The sequence below is a fragment of the Hetaerina americana genome, unplaced genomic scaffold (genome assembly GCF_022747635.1).
Source record: "Hetaerina americana unplaced genomic scaffold, ioHetAmer1.1.p SCAF_8, whole genome shotgun sequence".
Classification (NCBI taxonomy): Eukaryota; Metazoa; Arthropoda; class Insecta; order Odonata; family Calopterygidae; genus Hetaerina; species Hetaerina americana.
The window spans coordinates 35,034,332-35,056,029 of record NW_027287427.1 but is presented as its reverse complement, the minus strand read 5'-3'; the positions used below and the strand labels follow the sequence as shown (position 1 = coordinate 35,056,029).

Below are 21,698 nucleotides of genomic sequence, written 5' to 3'. Positions count from 1 at the left end.
GATAAAAATGTGATAATAATTACAGAAAAAATAAACCGGTCGGTGCACGGAATGTATGGAAGCCACCAAATAGATATGAAATACCAAGAAACAAAACGTGAAACCACTGCTTTTATTTTCTTGGTGGTAGCAATTTACAATAAGTTTTTTTTATTTGGAAGAAATATTACGGTCTTGATGGTTCCCGTGTTCTGCATTCATAAATGCGTTATTAAAACTAAATTAAAAAATGCGTTATTAAAATTAAAACCAAAAAATTACAACAAATCACGACAAAGATGATTTAACGTTGTGAGACCACTTCATTGATACATAAGAATAAATGCTCATGCATACATACATAGAGTACATGACAAATAACTATTATTTTGCTGTCAAAACCAAGTTATTTTTATTTTACACTTCCTTTTATACAGAAATATGGAATCTAATGTAAAAGTCTAGCTCACATCATAAAACCTGTTTCCGTCAATCTAGAATTATTACGTTCCGTTATAGATTTAGCTCCAATTAATTGTTACTGAACGCAATCTAATATGCATTCTATACTATATGGTGGAGAAAATGAGTTTAATAGTGAAATAAAACAAATTTTGATTTTTTATAAGGGAAACTGACTACCAATTCCGATTTCAAGTTAATCAGCCAATGGCAAAGCTAAATCAGAATGTGGATATTTCAGTCACGTTTGAAAAAAATTAAACATAATAACATCACGGACGAATAAAAACAATTTCAAAGACAAATAAGCATTCCTGTGATAGAATAAAAACCACAAATGAAAAAGGCCACTTAAAATTTGTAGGGTGGCCATTGCACACTTCCGAAAGCTTTGCGGACAGTGAAGCCAGAGGAACCAAGTTACTTTCCTCTTATTCGATTTACCGACCGTTTTTCTCGACATAAAGTTCCTATGGGCAAGGAAACCAAGGGCTAACGAGCTGACCTGCTTCTGGCATTTCCGGAATTTTCTTTTGCTTCCGAACTACACGCCAACAAAGAGAAAAACCTTCTGCAGTGACTGGCAGTGACAACGAAGGCCAGCAGCCAGGCACACCACGGCGCTGCACAAAGAGTGCTTGCTACTCACCCGCCCCCCCTCTCCCAGATCGTCGACCCCGTCAAACTTCCATCACGAATACTTCGTGCATACCGGCAAATTATTAGTCTCGTGCATCAAGCGGAAAATCACATTTCTCTCGGGACCTGGGAACAATCAAGCTTCAATGGCTCCCAGAATTTTCCACCTGATCCGAAAACATTGCTCGGCAGTCTACGGATCTTGCGAATCTGGGTGCGATGCGTGGCCTGGCAATCTCATTCTGGCTCGTGGGAGCGGAGGGAGGGGGGGAAGGGTGAAGGTGTTTCGCAGGTCGCGTCGGATTGGTCGCTTCGTCATACGAGTACGTCGTACAAAAAGCGATTTAACAGCTAAACGAACCCCTTTCCAAAATGTTACTCCCAGGAGACTACCGCGTCATAATTTTAAAAAGCGGCGTATTTCCATCATATTTCCACCCCCCTTGGCCTCACCGAGTGGAAAAATATAAGCTACGATGATTACTTTGGAGAACTAAACAGCGTATAACGAAGTTTTAGTCAACAATATTGGCAGTCTAAGCAAAGAATTTGATTCGATATTACCTTGAATCACGTAATAGATATGCTATATCTTCATTTATTATCCTACGTTTATGTCGAAGGCTAATTACGTAGATGAGAGCTACCTACAACACTGGGAAATACTGCAGCTTGATTACTCAAAAATTGTCGGTCAATTATAATAACTGTTTACGTTTGATCCACTGATATAGCTTAACCTAATATCTCTAATAAATATGCAAGGATGGTATAGATGGTGCGGTTTCGTATTAAATCATTTACATTTAACTGCCGAATACCTTTGGTATATATTTAAAACACAGTCAGCATACGGAAAGTCAAGTTCCAATGGAAGAGTTCACCCGAGTCGGGTTTAATATTTATAAGAGGGTAAATCCAATCAGTCCAATTTCACATTATGAAATTATTATGTTTTATGCATAGATATCTAGAATGAAAATTTTCTTCATTTGAGGCAGATAATGAGACTTTTAGTACCCTCTTCCACCTAGTCTAGTCTTAACACCTTTGACATGTTCCTCTCGATACTCAAGGTATTAAAGGGGCACAAACATTCCGCGGTTATTTTGGTAAGCAAGGAAAAATCTAAGGAACTAATAAATCCCACTACAATTTGAAAACTCGGGTATCCAAATCTCTTATTCGAAGACAAGGACTATGTTGATCAATGAACATGTATAATGGATAACATTTTGCATGTGATTCCCAACATTTCAAGTTAAACCATTCGACATACGTCCCCAATCGATCTCGGATTAAATTCGTTTGTTAGAAGTACAAAAAAAATCCGGCGTACTTGGTGCACCGAAGCTCATTAGCAATCATTCAGCGGACACGTACAGAGTCGCAAACGGCATTCCTGTGTTACAGGTAGCTCTAATATATTAGTATTGCGTTCCGCAAAATTCTTGTAATAGCGTTTACGTTTCCGCAGCGTAAACAACCGCGACCCGTTCAATCCTGTACTCGATCCAATCGTCTAAAAACCGCCGGGCCAATACGACCACCGCAGCAGAAGATAAATACGCCTTGTTTATTGCCCCGGGGAAAATCAGGTCACGCCCTCCTCATTATTCCATTCGCCTCTTTTTTTATTAAAACTCCTTTTTCGATCCCGATTCTTTCCCTCCACTTCACCCTCCCCCTCCCGCCACAACACCCCCTCCCATCACCAACCTCTTCCTCACCCCACCCGCCGGCCCTTTCGCTCCTGCTTACCCTCTGTGGAGACCCGTGCCCTCACCCCGAAACTCAGCCCGTCGCACCCCCTTCATCTCCCTGGAGCCCCCACCGAAAGCCGCCAGAACCAATTTACACGCACAATCTCACGAGTCATATATATTCCATTAATCCAAGCGACCCTATAATGTATCCCTGCGGTTTTCGAGCAGTGCGTCCCCGTAAAGGTTATGCCGATGTGTGTCGGGAAACAAGAAATATATATATGCAGTGACATCGGAAGATTAAATAAAATCGTTTGCGCCGCTGGCAATGCTCCTCCCCCGCTCGTCCCCACCTACCCATCGCCCGCCGATATCAGTGCTATTCAAGTGGTGGGACAATGAAAACTGGGAGAGGGGGATTGGAGCTGGTGGTTGGGGTGGTGGGAGGGAGTGCGGGACCGTGGAACTAACGATTGGGTGGCGGCACAGTTGTGCGCAGGTGATTGAAAATACAGTCAATATATGGCAAGCTAGCCTTTTGTCCAAGGTAGGGGGAAAAGTAATCGTTATTGAAACATGGAAAACAATCACGGCGCTTATTCAGACTTAGAGGAGCCAAGGCAATTGTACTGAGAAGATATTATGTAGTGAGAGATTGCCGCATCCAGTCTTACGTCCACTGCAAATTTCGGTTCGTTCAATAAGTCAAAAATACTTTATTACCAATAAATCAAACTATTACCCTTGGTATACTCTCGGTAAAAAGTACCGATCATGAGTAAAATGCATTTGAAAGGGGGCATATTTTTAAGTTCTTATAAAAAGAACGACATAAGTGGACCAGAAGAAGCATTGTAACAGGAGAATTGGAAAATAATGTGACACGACATACGAGTATGTGACTGATCTAAGAACATCCAGACACAAAAATGGACTATTCTATTTGCCCTCTCCACGATTAACAATAATCCAGCAGGCTATTCAAATTTCTAATTTTATACAATAATAAACTATTAGTAAGGAGCATTGATGAGAAATGGGAATGAATTGTCAAGTGAATCGAGGAGTAGGTACGAGACATATATCTCCTGAAGAAATAATTTCGAAACTCTTCCAAACAATAAGTACCATTTCAATGCAACAATTTCAGAGTGTAAAAATCATTCGCCTTGACTGGGATTCAAACCCAGATCCCTTTATATCCGGTCGAGTGCTTTAGCCAGTATATCGAGGCGTCCTCCTAAACTCAGAAATTTTGGGTAAAGCACTCGACTGGAAATTGAGGGATCTGGTTTCGAATCCCAGACATGGCGAATATTTTTATAATCTGAAATTGTTGCATTGAAATGCACATTAGCGGATGACTCCGTTAAAAGTTACTGTTGCGGCATATCCCGCAGAGTCTTTCGAATAATAAGTACCATAATAATTCTTATGGTATAGCCAAAACATTCATGTCTTTTCCTAGCCAAATCTCTAAACGTATCTTCATCCCTAGATTTAAGTCTAAGTAAAATTTAACTTGAAAGAACTTACGGTTGCAGTGAGCATTATGATTTTCTGTGGCAGCTCCAGGAAAAGTCCTGAAATGAGAAGAAAAATTAAGGTCAAGCACTTAAGTTTTTCTCTTTCAAAAGCATGCAGAAATACTAAGATAATGAAACTAGTAATGACTTTTACATATGTAGGCACAAAAATTAAAATCAACGGAATATACAGTCTAGAAATATGAGAGTGGAACAACAGACTAACCAGAAGAACTGATCGCCCAACGCACAGTAGACCCACGAAACAACAAAATCTAACGTAGATCAGTGAGAATTTATAAAATGCTGTTAAGAACACTTACTTGGAAATAAATAAGAAAATGGAATAGTAAAGTCAAAACAACTGATGGAGACCGCAGAGATGGGCTTTTAAGAAAAATCAAAGGGAAAAAAAATTATGAGGCATAGAAAGGAGTTAAAAGATTGATGGGTATAGTCTAAGAAGATTTTTGTAAAGTTATATACGTCGAATGGAAAAGAATCTGAATGTAAAAATAATGTACCATGGCGGAAAAGAATTCGAAGGCCGAGGAAGAGACAAAAGGACAGCTGTGCAACATTATAAATGACAAAATACAAGCTGAAAATCTAACAGAAAAATTAAGTTCCATTATTCGCAAAATTGCACGGATTTGGATGTGAATCCTGCAGATAAGACCGTCAAACAAGTTAAAGGTAACTATGATTAAATTATAACGACCATTTATGTCACGAATAACCATAGTCCGACCTTGAAATGGCCATGTCCCCTTGATTCTTCCACTGTGGCGCAACAGAGGATATAATTACCACATTTTAAAAATGTTGGGTTTTTAATATACACACATTAATACAAAATAAAAATGTGAACTTTGAAATTCGAATAAATATAATAGATTCTAATTATCATTTGTGAATCATTTACAAGAAACATAAACGCCACTCGATATTTCCACCAGTTAGCGTATCAAAAGAGTTGTGGTAATTTCAACGGTTCAGAAGAACATCACCTCTTCCCCGAAGATGAAAAGTCCGATTTATAGACTTGGCTGCAGCCTCAATGGGGCGACGATCTGACCCTAGTGGGTTGGCCATCTCTGGGATGGTGTCATACTAAATATGATATTGAGAAAGGTGGAGAGATTCTCCCTCCTTTGTTTATGCCAGGAAAATGTGATGGAAAACAGTTTAAATTCAGAGGAAAACCTTGATCTTCACGCATTAAATATATTCATCATGGTAAATTAAATTAACCTGGCAACTTTTCAAAATTCATTTATTTAACCGGCCGTAGTCTCAGTACTCTGTACCATTATTAAGTTCCATTAATATTTCCACACCGGATGCTATTCCATATATTAAATTCCTTCGTTTGTCAGAGAAATGAAGCGTTGTAGATAATCTTAGTAGACTAATTTCTGTCTCTCCAATTTTCAGCCAGCTTTTCCCCTTTCAGAGTGCAGCTTCTCTCCACAATAAATAAACAGAGCTAACTAGAAAGTCAATAATGTCACCGCTGGAGAGGGGGGAACAAACACCAGAGAAAATATTTCTCTTCCACACAGAAAAAGAGACCCGAAGTCAAATTAAGAAATTCGCAAGAGCTCGGGCCAAAGTAAATATCAACTCGAGAGAAAAAAATTAAAATATCAGCGAGGGAAAAAAAAGTAACCTCAATACCACAACACGGCAATCCACACCAACTCAATATCATATTCATTAGCTCGGAAAGACAACATTTTTAATTAGCCCTGTTCTAGATAATTGATCATTTAAGAAAGCCCTAAAGAGGTGACGGGAGAGGTGGGGAGGATAGGAATGTTCGCATCCCTCAAGACGAAAGCGGTGGTGACGCGGAGGGGAAGGAAGGGTGGGTTAGACGCCTACCCACATACCGAGGAAGAAGAGGTTGGGCGTGGGGATGGGTTGGGCCGGACCAATTTAGCCAAGATGGCCCCCATTTAAAGAGTGCGATAAAACGGATGCGGACGGAGTAAATAAATAAAAAAAATGTTGTCCGGGAGGAGGGGTTACTGGCGGGAGCTGTTGCGAGGCGGGGGTTGGGAGAAGAAGGTGGGGTGGTAGAGCTTTTAAGAGGGCAGAAGAGACAAGAGAGGCCGCATTATGGCCCAGAAATCTTCCTCCAGGGGGGATGAAACCAGAAACCACAGGAATTGGAGAACAAATGTTTTCTGGCCGGACCTCTTGGAAATTCCTTCTTCTCTCGCGGGGATTGAGGGAGGGGTTTAGATGAGGGGGGTGAGAATTGAGGGGGAGAGGGTAGGAACGGTTAGAACGGTAGTAGGGTGGAGAGAGAGAATAAGGGGAGGGAAAGAAAAGAGCATGGGACGCCGCAGGAGTTGTTCGTGGGGCAGGAAGGGATTTTATTTTATGATCGCCATTTACAGAGCCAATAGTCGGGGGTCGCTGGGGGAATGAAGAAGGGCGGCATGGTATAGGTACGCACGAGTGGGAACGTGTTATAGGTGTCGTCTACTCACACACAGCATGTGGGGACAGGCCCACACGCAGCAACGAACGAGCACAAAGGCACCAGGAAAAGAATGGTTATGAGAGAGGATTCTGAGATGAAGTGGAGGAAGAGGGAGAGAAAAGAAAAGAGGAACTAACTGGTGTTAAGACGGAAACTCAACCAACCGTACAATGATGCAGTCAATGAACAACTTAAAGTTAAGGTTGAACTTTTTGGCTGTTCTTCCTCACCCTCTTTTCTTGAATAACATTAGATAATAAGAGGAATACAACGGAAAGATTAAATTCGGTTTGTCTGGCTTGATCCCAAATAAGCTGATGGCCGAACGTTACACATAACCTTTAACCATTTATTTTAATCATTTACATTCGTTAACTCTAAGCCCCGTGGACAATTTGTGGTAGCCAACTTAACAAATTACTGCAGATTTAAATTGGAATAACGCATAGTAACCTGTTGTGAACAGAGTTTAGCTGGTGACTGGAGGGACTGGGTTCAATCCCAAACGAATTTAGGCACCTCGGCTGGATCAAAGTGGAGTGATATTCCAGGGCCCTTAATTCCTGTGAAACAGCAGGAGTCACACGGGAATGAAGCTTACTACCGTGATGTGCAAATTTCACACGTTGCCAGATTCAGCAAGCAGTGAGCTATATGACATCTCCTATAAAACCAATCTTCTGGTCGATTAGATATTGCTAAGGCTTATTTAAACACAAACACTGATACACTTCTGAAAATTATAATCAAGCATATTCTACGTAAATGAAACTGGGCATTAGTTGACAAAAGGAAAGAAACACCAAAAAAGGCAACTGGTATCATGAACGCTGCATTGAAGGAACATTATCCCCATAAAATTATTAAAGAATCTGGTATGCGAGACACTCGTCGAAAAAGGTTAAACTGAAAAGCTTAGCTACTGGACAAATATACACCAAGAGAAAAAAATGAGTGAGCTTAATATTTATTGGCTTTTAAGGGTTGATTTTTTTCTCGTCAAGGGATGTATAAAAAACTCAACATGCTATCCCAGCACTTTAGTGAGATTGGTTTTAAAACTCCGCTCTGATTGGTCACTACATCTCAGTTGCACTCATTCCGACTGTCACGTTCATTTACCATGATTGCCAATTACGCTTACGCTGCTTTTTTTGTGTGAAGCAATAACGTCTGCTTTTCGAGAGAAATAATTTCGTTGATTTTTGCTTGGAACTCGAATTTTAGATTCTATACAAAAAGAACATGGATATTAACTATCTGAACTGGTTACTCCATCTTTTTGATCGGATGGGCTGTATACAAAGGTTCTCCTTTGCCTTCAGTTTAATGCCGACACATGGAGAATTAATCTAATCGCACACTGACATGCTTAAAAAGGCCACAGCGAAAAGAAAACGTAAACAGACTAGCGGAGTCACCAGGAGAAGAAATACTTTTCCACGCATTTAGCTCACTCATGGTAGTGCAACACATTAAATTATTACTTGTTAGTCTACCGTTTAAGGTAGGTTTTGAATTAACACATATTGAACATGACTACATTTCTAAGTGTCATCTCCAAAGAGACAGCCTGACATCCCACCCTATAATAAGCTCTTCTTCGGTTCCGCTTTCTTTTAAACTCCCTTCATTCCGTTCAGAATTTCCATCCTTCCCTCTCCTATTTCGCTTGCTGAGCATCTTCCCCTCTGTCATAGTCTCCAGCATTTCCTTACCAACCAAAAAGCCCTTCATTCATCTTCACTGCCTTCCTTGGTTTTCTCCCAACAACTCACTTTCCTCCCCCACCATTCCTAGTACGCCTACGTTTGTTTTCTTTCCGTCCATTTTACGTTTTTCATCTTGCTCAAAACCTACATCTTAAAAGTCTCCAAATCTCCGCCTATCATCTTGCTTCAACATCCGGTATGAAAATCCCTTGGGTTTCCAAACCGGGTCAATTTCTTCATTTCCTTCTCCAACGTTTCGATGTTTGACTCGCCTATCTTCCTCAGGAATCCAGGAATCCAATGGAGCTATTTCGTCAAACTTAGCCAGTTTACGAGGATGTACTAATCTGCGGCCAACTGACTCTCTCGAATGTGTGCACATGAATAAACCGATTAAGGTTGATGGAATGGCACCTTTGGATTCCTGGATCCCGGAAGACAATCGGTGAGTCGCACATCGAAGCGTCAGAGGAGGAAATTAAAAAAAAAAATACCCAGTTCGGAAGCCCTAGAGTATTTCACTCAGAATATTTCGCCGGGAGAAGTAGAAATCATATATCCAAAGACCTAATTTCCGATCCGTACAAAACCAAGCTCAAGATCCGTTCAAAACCAAGATCGATACCAAATTTTCCCCTCTCGTTTTCTTAATAGCCTTAATCAACGTCCCTGTCAACGAAATTTTGCAACAGGATATAATGTCATTACACTCAGCGCTGACTCGGTGTTTCGATTATCAACAACCAATAGCTATCAGGTAAGCATTAAAGAAAGATAGAGAACCGAAAACATTTATAAAGTGTCTTAACTAAATAAAAAATCGCTTCGGTTATCAAGTACGGTGTTGTGCCCTGCCCTTAACCCTCAACCCAATCCTCTCCCGATAACAGACCCCCGCAGTCGCTATAAGTATATACACCTATGTATATACCTGTATAGATGTAATTTCTTTGCCTGATGATTCTGCACCGCAGAGAAACCTAGGTCGCGTTAAAGTTCATTTTATATGCAGAATTGCAAACTTTTATTTTGACATTATTCATCATGTTTTAAAAGCGTAAAAAATAGTTTTACTGCCCACCTAGGGATTCAAAGCTCTATATTTTCAAGCACAGTTAATGATGAGCAAGTCGCTATTTTCGAGTTACATCTGTAAGATTGAGATACAAGGTTTGTATAAATAGTATCGGAAACAATTTTTTCCTGACTTAACTGTACGTCGCAGCACACAGGCTCGGCGGTGGGGGGTTTTGACCTCAAACACTCACGAAGCGCCAATCACCTGCGAGAGTTCTATCAGACTAGATCGTGTTTTTAGTTGACCCCTGTCGAGTCAGCGAAAATTCAGCGAACGATTGAACAGCAGAGCGCCATCAAATTTTGTTTTGAACTGAGTGTTTCTAGTAAGGAGACGTTGGAAATGGTTTGCCAAGTGTCTAGAGAAAACACTATGTCATAAACTGCAGTTTGTTAAGTGGCACAAGCTCTTTATAGATGGCCGAGAGAGTGTGGAGGACGAGCCCCGCGCTGGACGGCCGGCGAAATCAAGAACTGATGACAGCGTGCAACGTGCGTGTAAAGTGCTGAATTTAGGCCGTCGGTTAAGTTTGCGGATGATTGCAGATCGTAAAGGCATTGATAAGATTACATTGAACACCATTATCACTAAAAATTTGGTGTTGCGAAAGATCTGCGCTAAACTCGTCCCGAATGTCCTGAGCGCTTAAGGCTCCAAGGTTACCGACTACCAGACGAAAAACTTCATCGCGATGATTCCCCAACTCCCTTACACTCCCACTTGGCAGCAGCGGACTATTTCCAATTCCCAAAAGCGGAATCCTCCCTCATAGGTCACTACCATGGGACCCTACGTACCGTCAAAGAAGCTTGCGCGCGACCCTTAAGGAACTTCCGGAATCCGCCTACCAGGGAGCTATCGAGTCGTGGGAAAGCCGTTGGTAAAAGTGTGTCGACGCTCAAGGGATGTACTTTGAAGAATTTTGAGGTATTGTCGCAATATCTGAAATAAATCAAATTTCCGAAACTTTTCCCGTTTAATTTTATACAAACCTAGTAATATAATTCCTGGCAAGTAATAAAGCGATCCTAATTACTTAAAAGCTAGGCATGTATTTTAGGGATAATCATTGTATATCACTAAAAAATTAATAGACCCTAAGCCTGATGATTCATTGGCAATCTAGAATAACCGCCCTAGTGGTTTCTGGGGAGCTTCAAGATTACACCACCATCGGATTGTGGTGAATGAAAATTTCTGAAGTGCAGCGATAAACGCCAAGTTACTTCTCTTCCACCGTGGAGTTGGAGTTCGTGATCTTCCCCTGCCTCTCTCTGTCTGACCGCAACAAAAACATGTACTCCCGGGAGAATACATTCAAGTGCTTTCACTGCAAGGCAAGAGCAGATCAGTGAATCTAAATCTCTCAAGGTGATTCACTTCGAAATGGTCTCAAAAGCGGATTTGGGTGGTTCTTCTCTAAAGCACTAAATAGCACACATTATCCGCTCGAGGAGACAACAGCAATACAGGCGAAGCGGCCAGATTCGCATTTACAGCGCAGACAAGACATTTAATGGTGCGGATAATAGTGGCAAGGAAAATGTGAGGGAGTGCAGGTGTTAAGCGCAGAAGTTAGCGAAACAGTGGGAGGAGGGAAATTTTATGGTGATTAGATATGCGCACGAGGATGGAAAAGTCTATCTAAAAACTGAGCGCCTCTAAGTTCAGGGACTGAGGAATGCTAATGTAAATTTTTATCCCTTGTGTGTATTAGGGTGGGAATAATTCACTGGGGGGATTTTTAAGCATAGACTGGGCCTCTTTGAGTATCTTTTTTCAAATGATATTAAAATTATTTTAGGCACCATAATGCGACGGTGTTTTTATCTTATATACAACGAAAAATTGAAAAGAGTAAACAGGAAAAGTTTGAGCATTTCCGAAGCAAGATAAAAAAACTGTCATGGAAAATCTGGACGGCAGAAGTAGGTGGACTAACTACTTCGTCAGTCGCCCAAAAAATTCCGAGTCGTCAAAAGTCAGTTGTCACTAAATATGTGAGTTATGCGAGGGGACATCATGAAGTTTTAATTATTACAAAAAATAATTGAGATATAGACCTTATTTTTATTTTTATGTTTCATCTTTTTCTTAAGACACTTGTGCATAGTCATCATCCAGGGTTATGCATTTCTCTCAGCGTTCCTTGACATTCCAAAGGTTGTCTTTGTACAGCTCAGCAGATTGTGTCGAAAACCAGAGCTCCACCTCTGGAATGATGTCATATGCGTGGTCAAATCTCCGACCCTGCAATGGTTTTTTTGAGTTCTGGGAATAAGAAAAAGTCGCTTCGGTCGAAATTGTGAGAATAGGGTGGTTGTGGCAAAATATCAAAGCCACATCGCTTTGATTGCTGGGCGCGCCGTGTTCGCTTCAGAAAAGGAGTCAGTAGTCGTGGAACCCAGTGTACTGAGACCTTTGAAATGTCCTGTTCTTTGTGAATAATTTTCCACACGCTTCTGTAACAAAAACCAGTCTGGTTCGAGATAATTTGAATGGTTACTCTTCGGTCCAATAGGATAAACTCAGCATCGTCCGTGAGTGATGGTCTTCCACCTCTTGAATCACCTGCGAGGGACATGTGGCTAGTTTAACAATTCCTTTTCCACCTCAAACTATACCATATGATTGGCTATCATTTCCATAATAAGCCATCATTTAATCATTGATTTTCCGGGCACTATAATATTTCAAATAAAGGAACCTAATCACGCTGCAAACCTCCATCTTCTCAATACTGCGAGTTATTTCAATCTAGGGCTTTCTGAATCAAAACAAATAAGCTTTAATAGCTGTAATTTACAACATTAGGCACATAATGTTAAATCAATGGCCAGAGTAAATTTTATGCAGATATCTCCGTTATTTATTGGTAATAATTAGTTAAAAACAATACTCCTAAGTATTGTGCCGCTCACACAGTTTAAAGTCCTCTTCGCAGGAATAGAGCGCCACTTTCTCGTAAATCTCAAATGATTCAGAGCAACAACAGCCGTTTGTGCTTTCATTATTAATAATATGTAACTTCTCAAATACCTTTCAATATTTTAGGAAAATGTAAGTTGGATCGAAAAAGTCTGTTTTAGCATCAGTCCCTGCCGAACACCCTTGAAGTGTCTCACAGGGTAACATGTAGACGTACAGCGGGCTTCGGAAGTTCACAGAAAAATCAAGGGGAACTCGTTTGTGGAAAACGAATAAATTCAATTTTTTAATTATTTGATCTCTAGTTACTCCATTCATTAAATTATACAGCAATGATATTTGGTTTATTTTTTATTTAAAAAATCCAATTTAATTTCATAGAATTTTGAGAAAAAGTCTTTTAAATTATTATTTAAGGGTGCATACTAAACATTTCATAATCACGGAGTGCAAACAGTTTTGTAGCCATGACTATGAGAAATGTTATGGAATGAAACAAACTCACTTTCACTCTCGTCCTAAAGACACCTAAAGCACATTGAAAATTCAAATGCTCATACAGAAGAGTCCATGCTATGTATAATGGGAGTCCAAAAGGCAAAAGGAAGCGATGAAGGCGAAGGGGCGTAACACTAACTCTGCAAGACGGTAGAAACGACGGAAGAGAGCGAATTGGGAATTTCCTTAGAACCGTCTGAAGCTATTCAGCTCGGTATGTTACACACATCTCGAGGGAGACACAGCCGTCCAAGACGCTTCTTAAAATTCGAAGGCAGTTCAAATGGCTGGGAAAATCAAGGAGTTACGTGTTTCAGTAAATGATTGAGCCAAGTACTGTGCTTATCCTTTTGTAGCAGTCACCGGAATATAAGTGATTAAGAAGCAGGCAACATTTTGCGCAGAATTCAATTCGTACTCAATCGGACACCTTCGTGATAATGCAATCAGCAGCATTTAATTTTACTAGTATATGTTATTAAATTTTACTACGTAAGTTTTTATGTTTGTTTAAGTTTAATATTCACGAACATGTATATCAGAAGTTAATATAGATTATCTTGTTTACGCATGAAATAATTTTTCTTTATATTTCACGCCAACAGATATACTCACGGAAAATGTTTGTGCCAAAGATTTGCAAAATTCATCATGACATATTTCTACTCCAAAATAAAAAAAAACAAAATACCAACGGCGTGGCACTAAATTATTTTTAAAAACCTTCCTTCATTAACAGCTCTTTTATAGGGATGAAATTCTAAGCTAATAAAAATTCCCGACTGCTGGCCGACAAAAGACCCTGGCCCAAATGTAGACCGTTCATTCTAATGGAAAACAGTAACGTCCTTCAGAAATTAAAAGGGATTTCCAGAGTAATGTAATCCCATTCACTGAAGCTCAAATTATGTAAGAGCTTTAAGCACTACAACGGGGCCTAGGACTTTTGTGTCTTCGGGGAAGAAGGCTTAAACGAGCTTCTTAATCCCAAGTAACTGGATAAGAGTCCTCGGCGTAGCCTTTATTTGTCAAATTACTTCCAACTAACAACTTCAACGGAGCCATACCCGTTAGGGTCTTCCGTTTAATGAAATTCCGTGATAATGCGTGTTAATTGCTCTTTTAATTCCTTGAATCTCGTATGCACACACACATCTAAGATTAATCTCAAGTAGTTTACCTACATCATTGAAGTACAGGTCATTAAAAATACCATCTAAATAATGGATCACGATGAACGACGAAATAAAGCTGTTCAGGTTCTACAGCGAAGGAAATTTCGCGTCTGAAAAAGGAATCGTAAATAAAAACTGGGTGAAGCACCCACTTGCTATGAGAACAGTCGCAGGTTCAAGCCCAGCTTCGGACTTGGAGGTTGTGTTAACTATGGAGTATCGGCCCCAGAGAAACCTGATGAACCAAGAGTAGATTATCGGGATATCAGGAACAGACGTGCCTACGGTGAGCTAATAATTATAAATAATAGCAGCACAAAAAGACTAGAAAACCATATTTGAGGGTGGGTCACGGTAGTGCAGGGGTACTGCCCGGGTTCAATTCCCGGGCAAGCCTCTCTGGGCATCCTCAGCTGGAAACAAGCTATGTGATTTCTCGGGTACCAGATCTCCCTGAGAAACCAGGCACAGAGAAAAGGGAAAGGAATCCCCCCTCCCTTCCCTGATCTGTGAATTTCACACGCCGTCGGGCTTAGTATTTGGTGAACTCTACCTACCATCACCCACTAAACTGACCTTCGGGTTTACCCAGACTGTTTGTGGCTTTTTTATATTTGGGCGTACTTAATCTCAAATATGAAAGCTATTGTTTTCTTCTGAGCGTAGAGCCATTTTTCTGCAATTAACTTAGACGATAGCAATAAAATTATGTGAAAGGAAAGGGCACCTATAGCAGTAACATATACCCACACATATAAATTGATTCAAAAGAAATATTTTAATCAGATGACTATGACTACATGCAAAAAATGCAATGCTGATTAACTATCTAAGCTACCAAAAGCCTCCTAGCTAATCTATGTAAATTTAATACTTAGACTTAATGTCACAAGAAATTAAGCACGGCGCAAACACACCATCGGTTACCACTATTAATGACATGGACCCGCCGGCGAAGGACTAAAAAGCTACCGTGTTTGCTTGCTCCTTTGAAGACACGGTTTCAACTCCTCAAAGGGACTTCGTTCCATCCAATGGCATGCGCTTTTCCAAGCAAAAGGTCTCCCGAGTGAAAGATGTACTAATGGACAAGTTCACGTCGAGGGTCGTTTCAAACACCTGACCAACAAATCACAGAGACCCTAAAATCAATTAACTTAAAACGTAACAAGATATTGAGACCTCATAATGTTTGCTCTTGCCATTAAAACATCAAGGCCTATGGAAAGTCAGCACTGGGAATGCAAACTACATCATTTAAGTCACTATCTGCAAGAATATCCTGTCAGGTTTCGCGCAAAAGGTAATCAGTGAAAATGAATTGAAAACGCAAATGCCAGTTAGCGCTCCGAAGCGAATGAGTAAATTTACTCTCGTCACTCCGGTTGGTTAAGTCCTCACCATCTAAAGATCGCGGGTTCGAGCACTAAATCTGGGGAAAAGGTTTAATAGGGATTCTGGGATTCAAAACTTTTGTAAAATTGTAAAGTTTTTAGTATTTAAAGTGGCTTAAAATGCCGAGTAATTTTTAATTTAATGCCGGGTAGTTTTTAATTTTCCATACAAGATGCAGAGAATGTATTTATAACACTACAATGCATTATCTGAACAATAACGTCAAAGTTAAAGGGATTATTTTTCGCTGTCACGCTAAGTCCCAGACCCTGATTTTTTTCTAATTGTAAGATCTTGTACATAGTTGATCTGGCAAGCAATACGTAATAAACGTGAAGTATAAAATCTTTATGTGGAAGTGTAAAGTTTCTTTTTTTACCCTCAAGCAATACGTGATTCATTATTTATATAATTATCTGCTACGAAACTACCCATTTAAAAATTCTGTAGAATCAGATTTGGGAGTTGAGTGCTCGCGCACAAGTCTACGAGCATAAAATCTAACTTCTCGCAGTAGACAGACATAACCGCGGGGAACGGTATAAAACGCAAGAATAGTCACTGAAATCGACATCGGGAAGTTAGAAAAGGGAGAGGACCTTCCCACAAACGGTTTTTGCTCGCGAGGGCCAAGAGAAAAAAAAGGCAGCAAGACGTACATAATGGTGTAAAATGGAAACTCTTTTTTAAAAACCAGGAAGAAAGGCAGGAAAAAGCCATTGTCACATCCCTTTACATTACAGAACTCGAAAAACCCACCCAAACCCGCACTTAATTTATTGAAATGTACCCGAGCATCTTTTTTTTATGCTTTTCTTTGATCGAAACAAAAATTTCCTTCGACACGTAAATCACAATTCAAGTGAATAACCGGCTTAAAAAAGGCAATAAAAATAACCGTAATGATATAATAAATATGCCATTTGTCAAATAAAAATGATGGATCATGGGCGAAAAAGACGATAAAAAATGGAGCATTTCAATTACTTTTTTCTGATCGCTGATATTATTTCAAGCCGTTAAAGATGAAAAAATCTCAAAAGTAAAAAAAATGAAAAGGAAAAAAATGATTTATTGGCACAAAAAGGGTAATTTTTTACTAAAAAAGGAAAACTTTCAACTTCTGACGTGGTGAAAGCGCTATAAGAAAGAGACAATAAATTAGAGTGTATTATTATTTATTAAATCATAATATCTTCCACGCCTGGTTTAGCTTGTTTAAATAAGAGCGTGAAGCGAAGAAGTACATAGTAAAACATTCTGCCTCGTGAAATTAGGATAGAGAAAATTTATATTGAAAAAAATACAACGAAATTTATATTAGCCAAAAATTTCTTTAAATAAAATACCGGATTTAATAGTAATTGTGTAGTAACTTAAAAATTAATATTTGAATGCATATTTTTACGCGGGCTTCATTTAAGACGTAATTAGAGCAAAACTCAGAAAGGAATCCCGTATGAAATCGCGCTTCTTTCATAGTTTAATTCCCAACAATATTACAACGTAATCCGCCGGCGCTTTCGAGTGGGTTATCAAAAGCTAGTAGTTTCAAATAAGAGAACATTTGCACTGTTTTGATAAATTAAATATCACACCATGCTACTCTAATGGCTGGGAATTCAATTATAATTCCTTTTCAAACCAAATATTGAAGATCCTGGACTAATTCATTTCTGATAAAATCTATTAAACACAGGCAGTCCTAAGTATCTCATTGCTGCAAATCCTATTGTCTACCCCTCCCCCATTTTCTCCAGCGTCTCGTTAATCATGTCCAACCGGTAGTGTTCTTTTCTGCGGATAAAACGAAATATCCCCGTACAAGCATCCATAGTGAGGGAACATTCAAGCGCATGACATGGAAATCTTTCTCGGAAAAATATACAATTTTCGCTTGGGAGAAGCAGTCTGTGTGTGTGTGGTGTGTGTGTGTGTGCGTGAACAGAGAGGGAGAAGAGGGTCAGATGGCACTCACACGCGAATGAAGTAAAGAGGGCAAGGTCTCGAATTTAAACTAATTACATTACGCAAGGAAGAGGGAGTAGATGTGCGTGGGAGGGCGAGGGAGGGAGTCCGGAAGGGTTTGTGGGTTGGGGGGATGGCAGGGGTGGAGGTCATGGTGGGCCTCACAAGTCGGAGTCAGGCGCGTTAGGAATTGCGGGTTGGGAGGGGTCGCCGACGAGACATTAATTGGGGACAAACCTAATGCCCACTGATGGCGAGCGGGCTCACGAATTCTGACTGCCACCCCACCCCCTGTTCCGTCATCTGCCCGTTTCATTCATTTCACTCCGACCTACCGGCCGCCCCATGCCGTCTCCTCCCCCTACTCCCTTCCCCGCAACGGACCTTCCGCTTCAAAATCCCCTTCTTCACCGCGTCCCGACCGTCGCGATTTTATGAAATATTTTATATTCCATGGAGTTGACTCTTTCTCATTTTCGAACCTCCATTCAACATTATGAATCAAGTTGTGTAAACATTTCTTTAGAGAGAAATATGGGCACGTGAAAGAAAAAAAAACAGTTGGTGCGTCACGTGATTTAGAGAATGAAAACTACTCGAATAAGCCTTGTTCACAGTGGATGAATTTCGATGAAATCTTCCCGTTTCACTCATCTTTTAAAGAAAAGAAAATTTTTGAAGTCGCTCTCGGAAGTCTCGGGTTTGCTACCAATTATTCCCAAAGTTGTTTTCACAACAATAATAATAATAATAATTCTATCTGTGATAGCTTGAATTTTTTTGTGAAATAACTACGATTGATTATATGCAATGCTCGATGGTGTACCTTTTTGGAACCCCTACATGATACATAGGAGAGAAAAATACTGCTAATTTAGATAATTTTTAGATATTTTAGTAGCCTGCAAGCCACCGCAACTAAGGCACGGGGTGAATACAAACCAGACTAATTTAGACCAGAATATGACCCTCCCGCGGTCGGAAAATGTTATTCTGATATCCCTTATCATTTATGGAAAAAATTACATCTTCAATCCATCTGTTCTACACTTAATCTCTCTAATTTTACTGGCATAATCTCTCCTTCCGTAGTGTAATGGGGATTATAATACATGTTCAACACTACTGCTAATGAGACATCCTTCCAATTTATGCAACAAATTTACTGTAATTCAGCCTTCGCTTCTTGAGTGATTTCCAGCCTAGCTGCTCTAATGTTTTGGATACACTACTAAGTTTATCAGAACTACGTTTTACAAATCTACATCTTAGTACGCTGCCCACGATCAATCCATCTTCGTTAGGATCCCATTTGGTTATTTAGTTATTATAGTACTCCGCAAGCCACCGCTAGGGTGTGTGGTAGGGGTTGAATATACACCAGACTAAACTTGACCAGTTTAAATTCTGGCACGTGTTACTGTAGCACCACAGTGGTTAATAAAAATACTATAGAGCAAGAAATGAAGAAAGAAACTTGCAGAAAAGTATGACAGCAATTGAATTACAAATGTGTAATCCTGAAATCCAATAATAAATAATCCTATGAAGATACGACTTGGCATCTTATCACTGAAGGTTTCTATTTTTATTTACAAACGACATATAATTCGATTCCTAAATCTGGGTAGAAACTTGGTCCTATTTTTTCATTTTCCTAAGAAACTAAAATTTCTTAAAAGGGCCCGTTTGCTCATCACTTATTTTCCGTTACTAGGAGTTTCTTTTTTGTTCAGTGAAACACCATGTGAATAGTTCTGTGACCGGAAGCACGGACGCAAGTTGCCGGGGTTTAGACGTAAGTGATATATATTAACAGCTAATTTTAAGAAAGATAGTAATCACGGAAATACTGAGGAAACGTGGAAACACTTCCTTAAGAACAGGCGCTTAGCAGTCAACAAGTTGACTCCCAGTAAATGTATAAAAGAAAACACGGAACCTAAATTGTACAATGCGGATGCTAAAGAGGCATTCAAAGGTCAAAGGCTATGTCACACCAAGATGAAAAATATTAGGGATGATATCTCTAGTGACAAACAGAGTGAGATCAATTATGATTATACGATATCTAGGGCGAATGCCAAGAATGATTTCGGAAAACGTTAAGTGATTCAAAAGGGAAAGGTTAGAGGAAAATTTGAAGGAGAATCCAAGAGCTTTTTGGTCATACGTCAGAGAAATTCAGGGAAATAAGTAAACTATCGATTCACTCAAAAATGATAAAGGCGAAAGATTAACCAACAGCTTGGAAAAGGATAAGTTATTAAATTCCTTCTTTTAAGCGTCTTCACCAATGTCTCACCCAACATTCTCCGATATCTTACCTAATCGTGCCAGTCAACCGATACCCTAAATGGAAAATTCATATGATGGAATAGAACGTCTGCTGAAAAATATTTAGCCAAATAAATCCTCCGGGCCCGATGAAATACCCGCTCGTATATTCAAGGATCTAGATTCGGAACTTACGGCGTATCTGGAAATAATATTTAAGAAGTCGGTGGTAGATCACAAGGTCCCAGAGATTGGAAAACGGCTAACGTAACACCAATATTAAAAAACAGAGACAAGAAGGAACCTAGTAATTACATACGTATTTCCCTCACTTATATTTTGTGGTAGGGTATTGAGCATATAGTTGCTGGTTCGATCGTAAGACACCTCGATAATCAGAAGTTATTAATGAAAAATCAGCACGGTTTCCAAAAAGAGAGATCCTGCGAGACACAACTTCCGCTTTTTGTTCATCATATTCTTATTCCCGGAGAGACAATGCTCCGGTGGACGCGATTTTGTCTAGATTTTAAGAGAGCCTTCGACAAAGCACCCCATAGTAAACTACTCGCAAAGCTCTAAGCATGTGGTGTAGATATAAAATATCCGGGGTTGGATTAAATACTTTTTGAATGGTCGGGTTCAAAGAGTGGTGATAGATGGAGTTAGCTCAAATGCAGTAGAGGTTACTTCAGGTGTTCCCCAGGGAATCGTCATCGGACCTCAGTTATCCCTATTTTACGTTAACGACATTAACTCCGAAGTCACTCGAAAGATAAGTTTATTTGCCGACGATTCGGGGGTTTACCGTGATATCCGTGATCCTGAGTACACAACAACTTTGAAAGATGATCTTAGTGCTATACAACGCTGGTGCGACACTTGTAAATTAGAATTAAACTTAAAAAAATGCGTGGTCATACATTTTTGAACAACAGCAATTACCACCCGAACGCCTACTGCATTTGGAACACCGAAACGGAATGTGTAGACTCAATTAAATACCTAGGCGTTATCCTCACTCACGATCTCTCCTCGGTGAAATACATACGGGAAATATGTGGACAAGCTCACAAAAAATTATGATTTATTAGAAGAGTACTTGGTAAATATGATGAAAAGGTCAAAGAGAAATTTTATCCGTCGCGGGTTAGGCCGCGTTTAGTATATGCTTTGAGAGCATGGGATCCTCACGAAATTGGATTAACTGACGAATATAATCGCGTGCAGTGTAGAGGAGCTAGATTTGTAAAATGTTGTTATGATATACTAAGTAGCGGATCCAAAATATTAGAGCAGCCAGGCTGGGAATCACTCACGGAGCGATGGTTAAATTATAGGTAGAAGCTCTTGCATAAATTGGAAGGGCGTCTCTTTCGTAGTGATGTTGTAAATATATTATTATCCATGTTGTACTACGGTAGGAGAGATCATGTCAGTAAATTTAGAGAGATTAAGTGTAGAACAGATAGATTTAAGATATCATTTTTCCCACGAACGATAGGGGATCATAATAACATTGTTCGACCGCGGTAGGGTCATGCTCGGATAAAATTATCCTGGTGTGTATTCACCCCCTGCAACACACCCTGGCGGTGGCTTGGTATATATACATAAAAGAATAATTTAATTAGAAGGAATTAGAATAATCTACAGGCGAATTCATTTTAATAAAATGAGAATGGCGAGATATGAATATGCGAAATAATAGTATTAATTAATCTTTTCCATTAAATTAAGTTCTAAACCAAACCTAAATAGATTTTTCTCTTCCTTCCTCTATCCCACTGGTCTCACATTTTCCCTTCTATAAGACCGTAAATATTGCAGCACTATCAATATTTCCTACTTCCGCATTTTC

General features: G+C 39.7%; 1 protein-coding gene across 1 annotated transcript in view; it reads right to left on the bottom strand.

Moving 5' to 3' along the window:
- Positions 1–21,698, bottom strand: part of LOC139697582 (uncharacterized) — a 525,492-nt gene that overhangs the window by 192,004 nt on the left and 311,790 nt on the right. Inside the window, exon 2 of the mRNA XM_071596349.1 lies at positions 4,323–4,369. The gene's annotated coding sequence lies outside the window, so the exon portion shown is untranslated. The remainder of the gene's footprint in view (positions 1–4,322; positions 4,370–21,698) is intronic.